General features: G+C 36.9%; 1 long non-coding RNA gene across 1 annotated transcript in view; it reads right to left on the bottom strand.

Annotated features, from left to right (window-relative positions):
- Positions 1-11,128: 11,128 nt before the first annotated feature.
- The window catches only part of LOC128251597 (uncharacterized), a 185,744-nt gene continuing 179,697 nt past the window's right edge, over positions 11,129-17,175 (bottom strand). The window contains exon 6 of the long non-coding RNA XR_008267209.1: positions 11,129-14,712. This is a non-coding gene — a long non-coding RNA (uncharacterized LOC128251597). The remainder of the gene's footprint in view (positions 14,713-17,175) is intronic.

Genomic DNA, 17,175 nt, shown 5'->3' with positions numbered 1-17,175 from the left:
ATGTATGTATGTATGTATATATATATATATATGTATATATAATTTTAGGGAATAAAATCCAAATTTACAGCGAAAAATTCAATTTAGCAAAACTAATTCCAATTTCCCAACATAAAATATATGTATATAATTAAGACCACTATTTATAATGGTTTTTCTTTTAATTATATATATATGTGTGTGTGTGTGTGTGTGTGTGTGTGTGTGTGTGTGTGTGTGTGTGTGTATGCATGTATGTATAGAAGGGTATAAAAATTCCTTTCGTCGCTGCTTTACTTTTTGAGTCACGTTTTAAAATTGCTTAAATTTGGTATCTTTGTATATAGGTCGGGAAGAAAATTGAAGTACTACCAGTGAGGTAGATTAATTAGATATATAATAAATAGGTAAGATAGTGTCGTAAACGGAAAAGAAACACAGAAAATAGATCGATACATCAACGGGATGAGAGAGAGAGGAACAAACAGACAAAGAGACAGAGACAGAGGGAGGCAGAGAGGGAGAAAAGGCACAGAGAGAGAAAGAACGACAGAGAAAACAGGAAGTATAGCACGACAATGTGATCGGAAGTGAAGAGAATACTTGGAGGCAATTTTGACTGGGAGAAAAATTGACTTATAGAAGCATATTGGTATACACACATACAAACTTGTTTATGAATGTATGTATATGTGTGTGTGCGTGTGTGTCTCTGTAAATGTTCATATATTTGTAAACACATAATAGATATATGTACATATATATGTATGTGTGTATGTATTTATATGTGTAAATATCTGTATATATACGAACATATGCACGTGTCTCCTTTTAAAGGTAGGCATATTTCGCTAATCAGCATTCTATTCATTAACTCAGTCGCTCTCAACGGAGTCTGTCGGACCCTTGCAGTTCCATTTGACACTTCGTGGTCCGTATAAAATTTTCTCGTGGAAATTTGTGCGTAATAGCTTGGTCATATTTCTAAAATACAAGAATATTTTAATTTTCTATGCAATTGATAGTAATACGTAATTTTAAAAAATTTATTATATTTTTATAATAGTAGAACTTTTTCAAAAATCGAATGGTTATGTGAGTCCAGGAGAGTGAAATAATAATGAAAAGGGCCCATAGGAAGAAACTTGTTGAGAACCAGCGTTAAGATAAACCGTAAGGCTCTAAACTGACCCCTGTAGCAACGAAACTCTACGTGTGCTAATCAAGTACTTAAATGATTTTATTCGCGCGTGTTTGTTTCTTTATTGCTCACACGGGGCTAAACATAGAGGGGACAAACAAGAGCATTAAGTCGATTATATCGACCCCAGTGCGAAACTGGTACTTAATTTATCGACCCCGGAAGGATGAAAGGCAAAGTCGACTTCGGTGTAATTTGAACTCAAAACGTAATGGCAGACGAAATACCATTAAGCATTTCGCCGGTCGTGCTAACGTTTCTGCCAGCTCGCCGCCTTACGTGCGAAGTTTTTGTTTATGTATATCTCGTCACTTATGCGCGTGCACAATCACGTGCGCGCGAGTGTATTTTCGTGCGAGTGCCTGGGTGAACATATGTAGTTTTATGTGTGGTGGGCTATGTATAATTTTGTATTTCCCGACATGGGATGTGCTATGACGTAAGCAGTGAAATGCTTCTAATGCGTAAACATTTGCTGAATAACTGCTTTATATTTAGTCACAGATCCATCCGCTTTGAGGGAGGTGAAGATAAAGGATATTTTTGCTTGAACACAACTTGTACTTTCTCTCATCGACCAGGAGAAGACGAAATACAAAGCTAGTCTCAGCGGTATTTCAGCTCAAGTACTTTTTCCCGACGCTCAAACGAATCCGCCAATGTACCACCCTAGCTAGTACCTAGACAATGAATGTGATTATATGGTATTGCATGATTTTCTGTTAAAGTCTGGTGCACGTGTTTGCATTTCTGTGTGTATGTGGGTATCTATATGTTTGTATGCCACTCATAGGAAACGCGCTGATATTCGATATACCCGACGGATGCTATTACTAATAAATTTTGTTTTCTGTTGCCTTGATGGTAACTATGATTGAGGCATAAATGCTGAGATATAGCATTACCCTTCCTGTTAGTGAATGGATTTCTAAACATTTTTTTTTATATTTAAAAGTAAAAGCCAATGCACTCTCTAATTCAAATGTGAAATAATATTTGCAATTCCCTGTAACTTAAGTTCCAAGTTAAAATCATATAAAAGTAAAACTGTTTCGCACGTCTCCCCACGGCATCTCAATTTATCTAAGTTTACGATCTTTATTAAATAGCTTCATCAGCATCTGTTTTTATATGCAATATAAAAGCTCTTGAGATTTGGCAGCAACGGAATAAGCAATTTATGTAAAACAGGTTCTGCAAGGTGTGATACAGCAGAGATAGCGAGAATCTAAAAGCGAGTGAAGAATCTGCGCTTGTTAGTGTGTGAATATTTACCGATGAGAAGAAAGATCTTATTCTGCATATAATCTAAGACATTTACAAATGTAGCAAACCGCGTGATTTCGATATATACTCGGTTCACCAATTTGAAGATGTTTATATTAATTTTGGGGCGAGTAAGAGTGTGGCTACTATTTGAGAATTACTTTAACAATGGATAACTTTTTAAAATAAACTCAGATATATTCTTTTTATGCTATGCATTAAAATATTATGTTAAGTAATATGTTGTTGTGTACGATCGAATTGTTAACTCACTTTCTTTCGTGTATCAAGAATGACAGGAGTTGCATACATATGCGTATGTCACGTCAGTCTCGCGTGACTTTTGGCATCGGATATTTAGACGTCTAGTATTGAATAAATGTTGCCGTTTTTAGTTAACTATATTACTCATACAGTGGACGTAACATTGCTCTATTTTGAAGGTTGCACTGTGCGTGTTTTTGTAAATGCTTTGGTTTCAACAATTTCCGTTCATCGTCCTAAGCTGTTGATAACGAAGTTATTTGTTATTTTTCATATATCGAATCCTATCAACAGCAATAATTCTTTTTATTTAGACAGCCATGATTTAGTTCACTGTGTACTTTGAGTTATACGATTAGAAATAAGAATCAAAATATTTCAGAAGAGTTGCGTGAAATGAATAATTTAATCGGGGAAATGAAAAGACTTCCCTTTTAATTTATAAAATGAATTCGTCTCTTAGTCATTTTACAACCACCGATATTAAAGCTAATGAAAATCTATGGGGTTTGTTCAAAAACTATCACAGTATGTTTTTGCCGGTAGGCTGCGACATGTCCCGGCTACTATGCTTAGAGTACAGACGTGTTGTAGACCCTCGAAGGATTTTTTTTTTCACAGAAGATGACCGAATACCTCGGGCAGAGATAATAGCCCCATTTGCCTTCACCAATAAGATGGTTTTCATGAAGTCATAATCCTGGCTTGCACAGTCCAACATGTCCTGAACGATTTCTATGCGAAGGTGATTCCGCTGCTCCACCAGAAACTAGGGGACACATTTCGTCGATACATTCCGCCCGCACAATCCTGTGCTCATTCCCACTGTACTTATTTCCACTTTGTGAGCAATTTCTTGAATTGTAACACGATGGTCTTCCACGGTTATTCACCGAACTTTCTCAATCAGCTCCTCGTTTCAACTTCTAGATAGTCTGCCGAAATGTGCGTCGCTTTCCACTGAATTGCGGCCATATTTGAAGCAGATGTACTACACCTTGATTTGAGTTTTTCCCATGTCGTCATCGTCAAAGGCCAACTGAATTTTCTGGATCGTTTGAGCTTGTGCCTCACGAAGATTTTGGCAAAATTTGATGCGTTCGGTGAAAACGAAGATCTTACGATCGCACGCTACACGTCCTTACACTGGGCGTAACAGCCTGAAACTGACACTGTCTGCCGGCGCGAAAATGTTCACGCACTCGCAGGAAAGATGGCATCAGCTCTCACCCAAAAGATTTTCTTACGCAGCATTAGTTTTGCCAGGAAAAAGTGAAATCGGATACTTTCTGAACTCACCTCGTACGTATCTGTGTCATATTTCTTTTAATCTTTTACTGTGGCCATGCTGGAGCACCGCCTTTAGTCGAGCAAATCGACCCCAGAACTTATTGTATCGGTCACTTTTGCCGAACCGCTAAGTCACGGAGGCGTAAACGCACCATCATCGGTTGCCAAGCGATGTTAGGGTACAAACACAGATGCACAAACATATACACACACACACACACACATACATATATATACATACATACACACACACATATATATATATATATATATATATATATGTATGTATATATACGACGGGCTTCTTTCAGTTTCAGTCTACCAAATCCACTCACAAGACTTTGGTAGGCCCGAGGCTTTTGTATAGGACACTTGCCCGAGGTGCCACGCAGTGGGACTGAACCCGGAACCATGTGGTTCGTAAGCAAGCTACTTAACACACGGCCACTCCTACGATCCCTATATGAATTATGTTTCTAGAAGACATTATCCTACTTACGTTGAAATTTGTTAATACGATGTAGCAAATGATATATCATAAAGCACGTTACTACTTGCACTATTAAGCCAACGAATGAGATTATCGTTATCAATATTCACCAGTTTACGAAACCCTATCACAAGAACCAACTCCCTGCACTGTACAACACCATTTTTTTTTTTTTGGCTAGTATTTGCTTATTGATGTTAGTGTTTTTTTTTTCTTTCCAGATACCTATATTGAATTTGACTCAGAACGCAGAAAACGGGAACAAATATTGCAAAGAATCCGATGTACATCTTTCCTTTAATCATTAAGTCAGCTGTGTTACGATTGAACAGGAGTTTAAAAGGCAACAATAAAAATTGAAATATAACAAATAAATATAACATCCATTCTTTGTGCTTTTATTATTTTTCATCGAAGTTATATTTGTCTTCTTTTTTACTCATTAAGAATATTTATTATCTAATGACCTCGGAATGATGAAAATTAGGAATAACCATGATTAGATTGGATCTCGAAGTGCAGAGAATCAGAGCAGCCGACACCCAAAACATCTAGTCAATTCGCTGCTAGGAAAAGGAGTCAATGTCTGTTCTAGAAATAGTGGCCAAGGCACTTCTTCACTCTATTTTCTGACATATAAAAGGTAATTGATGAAATGTATTTCCATATAGTTCTATCATCTCAGACATGTTACTGCTGAGAATGATTTTGATACGATGTCGTTCCGAACAGAGTCGACTGTGGCTAAACAATAATAACAACAAACTTCTTTGATTGACTACGTACAACTGCAGACAATACTCATATGTGTCGAACCATCCTACCATTAAAAAGTTGAAACAAGAAAATCTGAAAATCTGAATAAATACAGAAGGATCCGTTCCGCAAATCATTTCCTAATAGATATACGTTTGTCGAAACAGAGATGAGTTGGAAGTAAGCTACATGAAAAGCATAAACAATATCATGAATAAAAATGCTTCTTACTATGGAGTTAGATCCTGCACATATACGTAAACAGCAAATAGATTTTCACAAGTAAATAGTGAAAGTGAAAGCTTGAAATAAACATGACGCTGTTGTGAAAGAAATGCTGATTCATTCGTAAGTTCAGGGCATTCGTGTCTGTCGGGAATGATTCTCGATTTTCTTTAATGCATTTTGGCTGCCATTCAGAACGACAAACCCATTGGAGTTTGAAACGTAATACATTTTAGACACGTCCTTCTTATATGACTAAACTGTTGAACGAAAACAAACACAGAAATATGTTAGTGTTTCCTATCTCCATAAGTTTCCAGATGGAAGGAGCGACATGCTACAGAAGGATTTATAATAGACAGTTTATATGAAATATTGGAATGCTTTTGTAAACTTCTGCCTTCAAGCATAAATTAACCTCTAACAGAAGCATGGAAACAGAAAATTTAGCCTAACCAAACGCACATAAAATAAACATTAAATAACATATGTATAAGAAAAATAAACACATTTTAGCAACGCATACTGCGTAACATAGTTCCTCGCAAAAATTTAACAACAGTTATTTCTACATTATTTAAATAATACAAGTGAATTTTGTATCAGCCATTCGACTAATGCTGAAATATACTACTTCATTAACACAGATGCAAAAGCCAGGGCAGCAAGACCTTGGCGGGCAATCCTGATTATCACGGTGTCTCGGTAAATATACCGATTATTTGTGACCTAAAACCGTACCTCATTTGTGAGAGCAAAATGGCTAACGATAGCAGTGCAAACGGGAATTGAACCAATAATGAAGGCGCTGCATCCAACAGGTGACCCTCTGTACAGCAGGGTTGGACCGCTCGTAATACATCCATTCCTAGCCATGGTGGAGCATCCCAGTGGATGCAAGTGGCGTGCCATTCAGAGGGGGGAAAATGAATGCGCAGAGAATGAAATGCAATAGATCTGTTTGAAATTACTGAACAGAGATTATGTGAAAAGGCAAGAACAATACGAAAGAATGGATGGTTAAAAGAACTTGAGCTAGAAGCTATTAAATAAAGAATATCAGGTGATGCTGGGAATACGCGAAACGAAAGTGGTATAGTGGAAGCGATGGACAAGTGTCTGAAAAAATATACTACAATGGATCATAAAAGAATCGAGATCAGTGACAATTTCAAAAATGATGACCAAATGATAATAAAAAGGATTTTGGATCTATTAAATACAGAAGAGACGGAATTTATATGAGACTTTATGAAGGCTAACCAATGGAGACTAAATAAAGAGACAAGTAAAGTCAATAATGATTTGAGACACGTTGAAACAAAGGACATCACACAAATAAACTCATCAAGGTTGCAAGTAGGAAGTATCAGCACCAAGCAGCGTTTAGGCATAAGCGAACATTAGATCAGTTAGAATATGCTTGTGATATATTTCAAATTCTAATTGCAAATTTATTGTATCGTGGAGAAAAATTCTCTCGTATGGTAAAAGTTTTAAAAACACCATATCTATCTAGTGCCACCCTTACCGGATTCCCAGATGCAACATTCCTAGCTCTTTGCACATTATCTACGGGAAATACCGAAGAGTAGTAGCTCTGGAGAAATCTAAAGCAGTAGCTTTAACTAAAATACAGCTTTTGTCTAAACACTGCTTGGCAGCGAAACTGCTCAATTTCTTCCGACGTGGTGGTCTAATAGCTTAACTCAATGTCCTCAACTGTGTTTAAAGTTACGGCTTCGCATCTGTCCAGAGTTATCTATGACTGTGACATATCTCAACTTTTAACGGTAAATTCACTGCAGTTTCCTTAACTTACCCCAAGTGTTGACTGAGTTGCGCTGTTATCTTGGATATTTCTCACCGATAGCAAAATAAAGAGCAAGAAACACTGCGTCTCGGAATCCGATTGGTAGCGACACTAACAGATATGGTATTTTTACACTTTTTTTTTTACCATACGACATGATTGCAGTGAATTTGCCTTGAGAAAATAAACCATGTCCCAAACATATTACAACTAACTTAAATTTTGCGTATGCGGTCTGAGAGTGCAACTCGGTCAATATTATTGACTGTTTTCATAAAAGCTGTGGTTTTAAATCTGCAGAATTATCTGTCGTTCGCATTTCCCATTGATAACGAGTAAAGAGCTAGAAAGGCAGCGTTGGAAATCAGAGAGTGGCAACACTGGTCCGATATGGTGTTTTTACATATTTTACCATAAAAGAGATTTTTTCTTCCACGGTAACTGCAGTAGATATGCCTTTAGAAATGCTTGTAACACATTTTAACTGAACTAAAATCACTTAATAATAATAATAATAATAATAATAATAATAATAATAATAATAATAATAATAATAATAATAGCAACAGCAACAACAACAAGAGCACTCAAAGAGCGCAATCCTCCACCAAAGCATCACCAACGATTAGCCAGAGACTGAGGTGGACTGAGCCGTCGGTCAATTAAGCACTGCCCGAGGGCCAGGAGTTCTGAGCGGCCCGCAATCTACATATTAACTCTACTAAAACACACATGAAATGGGGCCCGGTAAACAGTTATGCCGAAGGCCCTTAATACTCTAAATCTGCCCCTGGCCAGAGATGATTTTTAAAATTAGAATATAAGCTCGACTGCTCTCACAAACGAGAATACTTAAAGCGAACCCAACCCCCCTCAAAAATTAAGTAAAATATAGGAAAAATTATCTAGAATCCTTGGCCAACGCCGAATTGATCCCAAAATCTAATCCGTGTGTGCCAGTCACGAGGCCAAACTTCCCTGGAAGTTTCATTCCAATCCATTCAGCAGTTCTTGAGATATCTTTTCCACGGTTAAAGAAACAAACAAACAACCACGACTGCAAACACTACCTCCGCCTTCGCTAAGGCGGAAGTAATAATGACAATGACGGTGGTGATGACCATGATGATGATAGTTTTCAGGTAGCTATAACTACGCCTTTGATAAACCTCATTTACAATGGCACCACCTCTGTGCAATGAAAAAAATAGCAAAAGTGAACGAGATTGCTATATTGGAGAGGAATCTAAAATGAAATACTTCGTAAAGCGCAGATACTGGCTAATCTTTCAGCGAAAATCAAATTTGAGGCAATAACCGATGTTAACGACCTCATATACTGCACATCCTCTTTTACTGTAGAAATTCTTGAGAGTTAAATTTAAAATGATATAGCATTAACGCAAAATGGAAAGCTCGATAGAAGAATTGGAAGTTGCGTTGGACAGCTCGGAAGTTTAGATACTATAACTAGAAAGAAAACGGTGACTGAACAGTTATTGGAAGTAGATCAACAGAAAGTATAACTTAAGACATACAGGTTCTAAGAAAATGATTTGACGAATTACCGATGTATTAGATGACAAAAAATCTAGAAACTTACAAATAATTAAGTATTATCAGCTGAATAAACTATTTAAAAACAATGGAAGAACATTCTGCTAACGGCTGAAGAATGAGAATGAGCATCAAAAGAATGATTTGCCAAATGCTGATGGAGCAAAGAGGTTTGGTCAGATATGGTGTGCAAAAGGCTTCATTAGAACAGGGAAGCTGATAGGCTACAGACATTTTAAAGCAAAGTGGGAAATTATTGAAGGCAACAGAATATGAATGTTGAAATAGAGAAAGTTGATGAGACGATTAACAAAATAACTGACTGGAATAATTTTCAATTAGATGGAATTTAGGAAGTCTAGCTAGGATCTCAAAACCAAGTACAACTATATACAATTATTAATTACTAAATATATACAACACTGAACCCCGGCATGGGTGCCAAAAGGAATGGCAGTGCAAATACTTAAATACAGGATACAAAAGAAAGGAAGGGTAAGTCATTATTTATACACTAGTTACAAGAATACATGAACTCGTAAACTCTGGAAATAACAAAAACCTCTTCAGAAAGACTTTTTTTAATAGAAGCGCAAATAAATTTTGAAAAACAAAAAAGACATATCAGGAACGTTCTCGGGGTAACTCTAGACGTCGAAGAGGATGAACTACAAAGTGGTAACAAAGATTTCCAGGACTAGTTATTCTTAGTATAAAGTAAGTTATTTACCTATGATTTAACATCTGTATAGAACGAATCCGACCATAGGTCACATCCACCGTGAGGATCGACCCACCACCCTTCTATAACAAGGCAGGGCAAACCGTGTTCCTCTGCCTAGTGGCTATGATAAAAGAGGTTGCATGGTGGACGAGGCTGCAAGGATCAAGGAAGACTCCTTCCTGTTCGGTCAAGCCCTCATTGACATTTTAAAGTTCAACTTTTGAAAGAAAGTGAAGGTGGATAAGGAAGTGCTAAAGACCTGTGAATTTGTGAAAAGATGTGACTATGGCGAAAATGGCTAGAATGAATGACCCTACTCTAAGAATGTGCCTATAGATTGGAGGACAGGAGCTGAGAGAAGGTACGTGCTTTGGTGAATTTTTGGTCAGTCAGGTAGTTGTAGTTTTCCTGTACCATGAAGATTACATCATCCATGTAATTACGTATTTTGTATACTATGTATACCTTTATCACATTTCACTGTGTTTTCCATTTCTTTCTCTTCATCTTTCATGTAAAGACTCTCACAAACTGTTGGTAGTCCTTGTGATGTCCCCTTCATCCATGACCCATGGCTAATAAAAGAAAAAGAAACATTTTTTTTTTAGCGAGAGCACTGGGATACAATTATACGAAGCCCAATATAACCATCATGGCTACCCGTCTGATACGCGTGTACACAAGGCACATACATCATAACCATATGTGCGCAACATGGTGATCTCATATAACAATAACGAGCGCATGATCTTGCACGCGGGGCCCAGTTACGATTTTCTTCAGGTTGAATTGCCCATCCCGTTAAAAAGGTCACTGAATAAGGTTTGTTAAAGAATGTTGAATAAATCCCCCATGTTTACAGAGGTGAATTGTCCAGACTCCAAAGAATTTTTCTCAACGCATGGCTATGATGTTCTCCCACTAGTTCCGCCCGTGGCCAGAGATGCACAAATCGTCAGCCACCAAAGGACATGCTGAACTGGTTATGGTCAAACAACTGACAAGCAAGTCTTCTGTGGTATTGATTAGAATATTTTCTGTAACACATCTCTTACACTAACCAACAAAACATGTACATGATAACACTTCCAATGAATGAAGATCAGAAGTTATGTGTTTGTACATGCCATCCATGGACAACCGATGTTGGCGTGTTTAAATCAGCGTAACATAGCGGTTCAGTAAAGGATACTGACAGAATAAGTACTACGCTTACAAAGAGTAAGTCCTGCAGTCGATTTGTTCGCCCAAAGGCGGTGCTCCAGCATGGCAACTGTAAATGACTGAAACAAGTAAAAGATGTAAAGGAAGCACATACATATATCTATATACATATATGTGTGTGTGTGTGTGTGTGTGTGTGTGTGTGTGTGTGTGTGTGTGTGTGTGTGTGTGTGTGTGTGTGTACACGAAATGAAATAAGAGGGAAAAACACAGATTTGTTTTAAAACACTAAAGAATATATTAGAATCATAAAGTATTATACACATTGTACAAAATAAGATTTTTTTTTTCTTCCAACATAATAACCGGTTTCGCTATCGCTTTTCGGATTTTGAGTTTTGGATGAAATTCTAAATTAGACATTTTATTTGCTAGGAGGGATAATTGGTAGCCAAGGTATTTTTTAGTAAAGGGGAAGTAAATCTGTAATTTTTTATATTGGTATACATTTCATTCTTACAATAGTTGGGATAAATCTTTAATTTTCAATATGGGTTATATATTTCGATAAATGAGGTCACTTTATTTAGTCGTACTTGTGCTGAGGTCTAGATAGCAAATTGATGTAATCGGAAGTTTAGGAATTGTGGTAGCGTTTGTTCTGCACATCTGTCAATCTGTTCACTGAGATATATCTGGCGATATTGTGGGTATCTGTTGGCTGTCGACGGTACATCTTTGTCTGATCGATTTGTCTGTCGACCCTATATAGTTATTATGGTAGCCCGAGCATCTGATTACATAAAGAATGTTTCAGAGGCGCAAGTGATGTTGGATCTAGCTTTAAATTCTGATCCTTCAAAAAGATTGTTCCGCAGTTAGGACAACCACATATTTTTACTCATGCGTCCGTTATTCTTGAGAATAATTTAGCATTTATGAGAATCTTCTTTAATCTCTTTGGTTGTTTACTGCTTTTAATGATTTTATCATGTCTTGTCTATTAATGTCTAACTTCTTGTCCGTTTGGATAGGAAAGTTCCGCAAAATCTTACATTTCTCCGACTCCAGCACTCTTTCAACCTGATGATCATATCATTTCACTTAAGCTTTAAATCACCATTTCTGGCAAAGATTCCAGTGTGCAACATTTACATCTTGGTCATGCCTCCCTTTCTTATATTCTTTCAGTGCCAACGAGGACGTTCTGCAACAATAATATGGTCACGTTCGAAGTTCCTACTCAGGCATTGTGTTCTATAACAGAAAGGAATGTTATTACTATTATCTTCTTGACTCAGACTTGGCAGAATTTTTGTGTTTAGTTGAGTATTCCATGTGACCTGAGATATTCACACGATGTCTATAAACCACAAAATGTTCAAAATTTTTCCTGGTCCTAAAAGTAGATATATTTTGTAGAAGATATACTGGAGATTCCATTCCAATCGCCTTTATTTATTTGTCTAATCCTTTACTCACAGCCTCTAATGCAACAACCCTCACACGTACAATTTTTATAGATTTCATGTACCAAATCTACGCAATCTCAATGTACAAGGAGGCTGCGATTTTTCTTAACTGTTCACCTACTTTTTTCACAGTACTTAATGGTTATGGTGGGTGAATCAATAAGCAAATTCGATTTCTCTTGTCTGTTACAGTGATATGTTTTGTTATGTTCTGTCTTCTTGTCTGTTTGAATAGGGACAATTCCACATTATCTTGCATGCTTCCAACTCAATCACTATTTCTACCCGATGACTGTACTACATACAACCTGCTTCGACCTCCCCACTTTTCACAAATCCTGCAATGTAAGATTTCAGAAATTAAACATGTTTCCACTTGGGTCAACTTGAAGCATTGTTTCGTTTCATATTACACATATACTACATTTTGCCGACATCTTTTCCTCATAGACATATTTATGCATGCATGTGTATATACATGTATGTCTAACTATTCATATATACTTATACGCATATATGCATAAATATGTTTCACGTATTCGTATTTATTGATAATCACCCTTGTTTGCCTAATCTGACACATGTATTTGTATGTATGTGTACATATGTGTTTCAATAAGCGTATATATGTTATATAAAATAAGAACAATTAAATTCTTGGTAGGAGTAACATTTTCAGTATAGAATGTTAATACGTTACCCTTCCTATTAATGCTTTCTTACTCTTTCTGCTAACACACACAACACCCTTCACACGCTCTTACACGCACACGCACATGCCATACACGCATACACATGCATTCACAAATTCTCTCTTTCTCTCTAATACCTCTTGTGCAGACATTCACGCGAGCACGTATACTCACATGCAGAACTAAACATTTATTTTTAACAATCTGCTAAAGTTATGTAAAAATGCAATCTCTTGTTTCGTCTTTAATATAAAATTGTTGATGACATTTCATTCAGGTATGCCATATGTGCTTCAGGCATGACTTAGCAATGCTAACCGTATTTATATTAAATAAGCTCTTAATCTGACACTCTTTGTTTTATGGTTTTACTAAAGTTTTCATCTAATCTTATTTATTTCTAATGTAATGTCATATTTTATTTAACAATTTTCTCTATTTTATTCACAAAATATATTTTAAAATTTGTATTTGATATTATGTTTATTTATATACTTCTTTCTTTTCTTCAACAGATTGCAGAAGCTGAAGAGTGTTTTAGAAAATAGCTTCGGTATAATGTCGTTCAAAGTTCAGAACCAGACCGCAGTTGTGTGTATGTATGTATGTATGTAAGTATGTATGTATGTATGTAAGTATGTATGTATGTATGTAAGTATGTATGTATGTATGTATGTATGTACGAGGGGGTGTCTGAAAAGTCTTTAGCCTCAAAAATGCAAAGCATAGTTCAAGACTTCTGATGATTTATTTTTCAACATAGTCCCCCTCGATGGCTGAACACTTTCTCCAGCGGTGCTGAAGCGCCATTATCCCGGCGTAGAGGAACTCTTGACTCCAAGAAACTTCCTACAGTGATTATAGCGTCATTGTTACTGGCAAAATGGCCACTAGCCAGGGCTTGTTTCATTTTGGGGAATAGATGAAAGTCAGAAGGGGCTAAGTCTAGCCAATAAGGCGGATGGGGAACAAGGTCGTATCAAAAATCATTAATTGTTGCCATGGCAACCACTGATCTGTGGGCTGTAGCATTGTCGTGATGAAAAAGGTCTCCTCTAGTGAGCATTCCTAGCCTTTTTACTTTGATTGCTTCTTGCAGGCGTTTCAGTAGCTGAGAATAATACAGCCCTGTCACGTGTGACCCTTTTCAAGGTAATCGATCAGCAAGAAACCTTGAGAATCCGAAACTATTGATGTCATGGCCTTGTCAGCTGAATGAATGACCCTGGCCTTCTTTGGAGTATGAGAAGATGTGTGCTTCCACTGCTATGATTGTTCTTTGGTTTCAGGCTGGTATGGTGAAACTTTCGTCCATAGTAATGAAACGAGCAAGAAAATTCTCTTCATCGGCTTCAAACAGTTCCAGATCGGTCGTGAACAAAGTGCACCTGATGCGTTTCTGTTCAGGAGTCAAAAGGCGAGGAACCCACCTTGCGGAAACCTTTGAGAACTCAAGTTCTTTTGTCACAACGTTGTCTGCACTTTCATTTGAGATGCCCAGTCACTTGGCTATCTGACGACATGATATTCAATGATCTTGCATTATCATACATAGAGCAAGGTCAAGGTTGTCCTTGGTGGTTGCAGTTGGAGGTCTCCCTGGTCTTGGATCATCTTCCACACTCTCCCTGTCACGCTGGAATTCATTTACCCAGCGTTTGACTGTTGCATTTGAAAGAGCATTGTGTGTTAAGGTTCTCATCATATCTTCATGGATCTCTGATGGAGTCATGCCTTTCAAATGAAGGTACTTTATGACAGCACGACACTGAGTTTTCTCCATTTTCCTTGTAACCGCAACACTTGTTTATTCAAAAATCTGCAACAAAAAAATTAAAATATCAGAATCATGAAAACGAGCAAGAATACTCCGAAAAGACTGTACTTACTAACAAAAAATTGTTTCAGCTACCTAGCAGCCACGTTTCTAGGTTAGGCTCAAAACTTTTCATACACCCCTTGTATGTATATTTGTATGTATGGATGGATGGATGGATGGATGGATGGATGGATGGACGCATATATGTCTGCATTATGAGCATACGAATATTTCTTTTCTGTTTTTGATTATTTGAATGCTTCCCAGGAAGGACCTGCGTTCTAATGAAGATACAAAACTCCATTGCTGGAATGTAGATAAGGAAAACAATGCCACATATAAAACTTGGGAAACGTCTTGCAGACTTTTACGTTTTCACTTAGAGATTGTATTTGTAACGTGTGAGTTAGTTTTTCTCAAAATCTAAGATTATCTAGACTATCAGTTAAGCAAATACTCAGAAACACAAGTGCAACAATTTGTATGTATGCAAGGATGTATGCATGGATGTATGCATGGATGTATATATGTATGTATGCATGTTTATTTCTCTTCCGTTTATTATGATTATGATTATTGTTATTATTAATAATAATAATAATATTATTATTATTATTATTCGAATGGTACTTTATTGTATCGTCCTTGAAAGGATTACAGTTGGCTTAGGCGAAATTTGAACTCAGAATGCGAGCAATACGAAGAAAAACCGAAATGCATTTCCTGATGGTTTATTGATTCCGCCAGCAAGCGGCTTTAAACGTAAATAACAATGCAATTTTTGTAAACATATTCTTTTCTACTCTAGGCACAAGGCTCAAAATTTTATATCGACTCCAGAAGGATGAAACGTAAAGTCGACCTCGGCAGGCAAAATACCGCTAAGCATTTCGCCTGGCGCGCTAACGTTTCTGCCAGCGCGCCGCCTTCCAATCTAAATATATTGAATTGCTCATGACCACTTAAGAATGGCGTAAACAATGAGCAGAGAAGAGGCGCGCGTGACAAGGATTCTGTTCGATATTTTATATTCGTTTCTCATCTCAACGTATTTACAATTCTGAAAATAGTCACACTTCTGACTTTGTAACTTTGTAAATCTTCGAGACTTCACAAACGATCAATAATTAAAGCACGTGGTAACGTAGTGATAGAATAAATGCTTTACATATTGTCTAATTATTTTACGCTCCAGTAAGTTTCTAATTGTTCTACTACTACTACTACTACTACTACTACTACTACTACTACTACAACAACAACCACCACCACCATCACCACTAATACTACTACTACGACCACCACCACCACCATCACTACTACTACTACTACTACGATTTTTATTACGATTTATATTAGCATCTAGCATTGCCACAGGGTCGCAAATTTGCGCCGAATATAAAATGTATACAAGTTCAGTTACTTAACTGCTACTTCACACTATCGATTTTAGCAGGAATCTAAGTATTAAGATGATCACGGAAAGATTTTCCCCTCAGAATCAAAAGGTAAGTTACAACATAACATAAAACATTATTTTCGACACTATCAATACTGTTAATGCAGCGCCCTAATTATTATTAATGCTAATTGTGCCGATACTTGCACACTAGCTCTGCATATTCATTGAAATTGTTAGCAGGAAGAGAAAAGTCGGTGGTAGAGATATTTGAATTCAGAATTAAGGAAGGGAAAGCCCTAAGAATTTCTGTATTTGCCACTCAGGTATGGCAATTGTAATTTATAACTTGATTTGGGTACATCAGCGAAATGCTACTGAAACACAAGTGCTCTTTTTCTACCAACACTAGATCTATAATTTATATTGGACATGGTATTTTTTGATACGACACTACTCTATGTAATTTTCTTCCTTATGCTTCTCCAAATCCATTTTCCTCCCCCTTCACCGTTTTTTATCTGTCTCTCCCTCCCTCTCCGTCTTTCTCTTTTACTCTCGCTCGTTGCTCACATGTGACCATCGTCCATCTTTCTTTTCTTTACGTGACCATCTTTCGTTTCCTGCACGACGTTCTACAGATTAAGCGGTTTTTCCCTCTCTTCTATCTTTCCTCTTTTCAAAGAATATATTTCTCCCGGCGTTCACTATTTTCCTCTCATTCTGGTCTAACGACCCTCAATATTTACTTTCGTTCGGTTTCCTTCTATGTATCCACTGTCCTGCTTTTCTTCCAAATTTGACGCTCCATAAATCCCAAATTTTATTTTGGAATTTATCGGAGTAACTATCTTTGAAGACTCCTACAGTCGTTGAATGCTCGAAATGAGGAGCAGATAAACAGCCGACAACTCATGAAGGGTCGTTCTCTGTGTTTACTTGTCCTGTTTTCCATTTTTCTCTACTTGTTAGCGTATTTAACTCAGTTGTTTTCGTACTTCATTTTGTTTACACAGATTGTGACGTTCTGTACTCATATATGCATATATATATATATATATATA

Source organism: Octopus bimaculoides, chromosome 1, assembly GCF_001194135.2.
Source record: "Octopus bimaculoides isolate UCB-OBI-ISO-001 chromosome 1, ASM119413v2, whole genome shotgun sequence".
NCBI classification, from domain to species: Eukaryota; Metazoa; Mollusca; class Cephalopoda; order Octopoda; family Octopodidae; genus Octopus; species Octopus bimaculoides.
The sequence above is the reverse complement of the archived record's forward strand: the minus strand, read 5'-3'. Positions and strand labels throughout refer to the sequence as shown.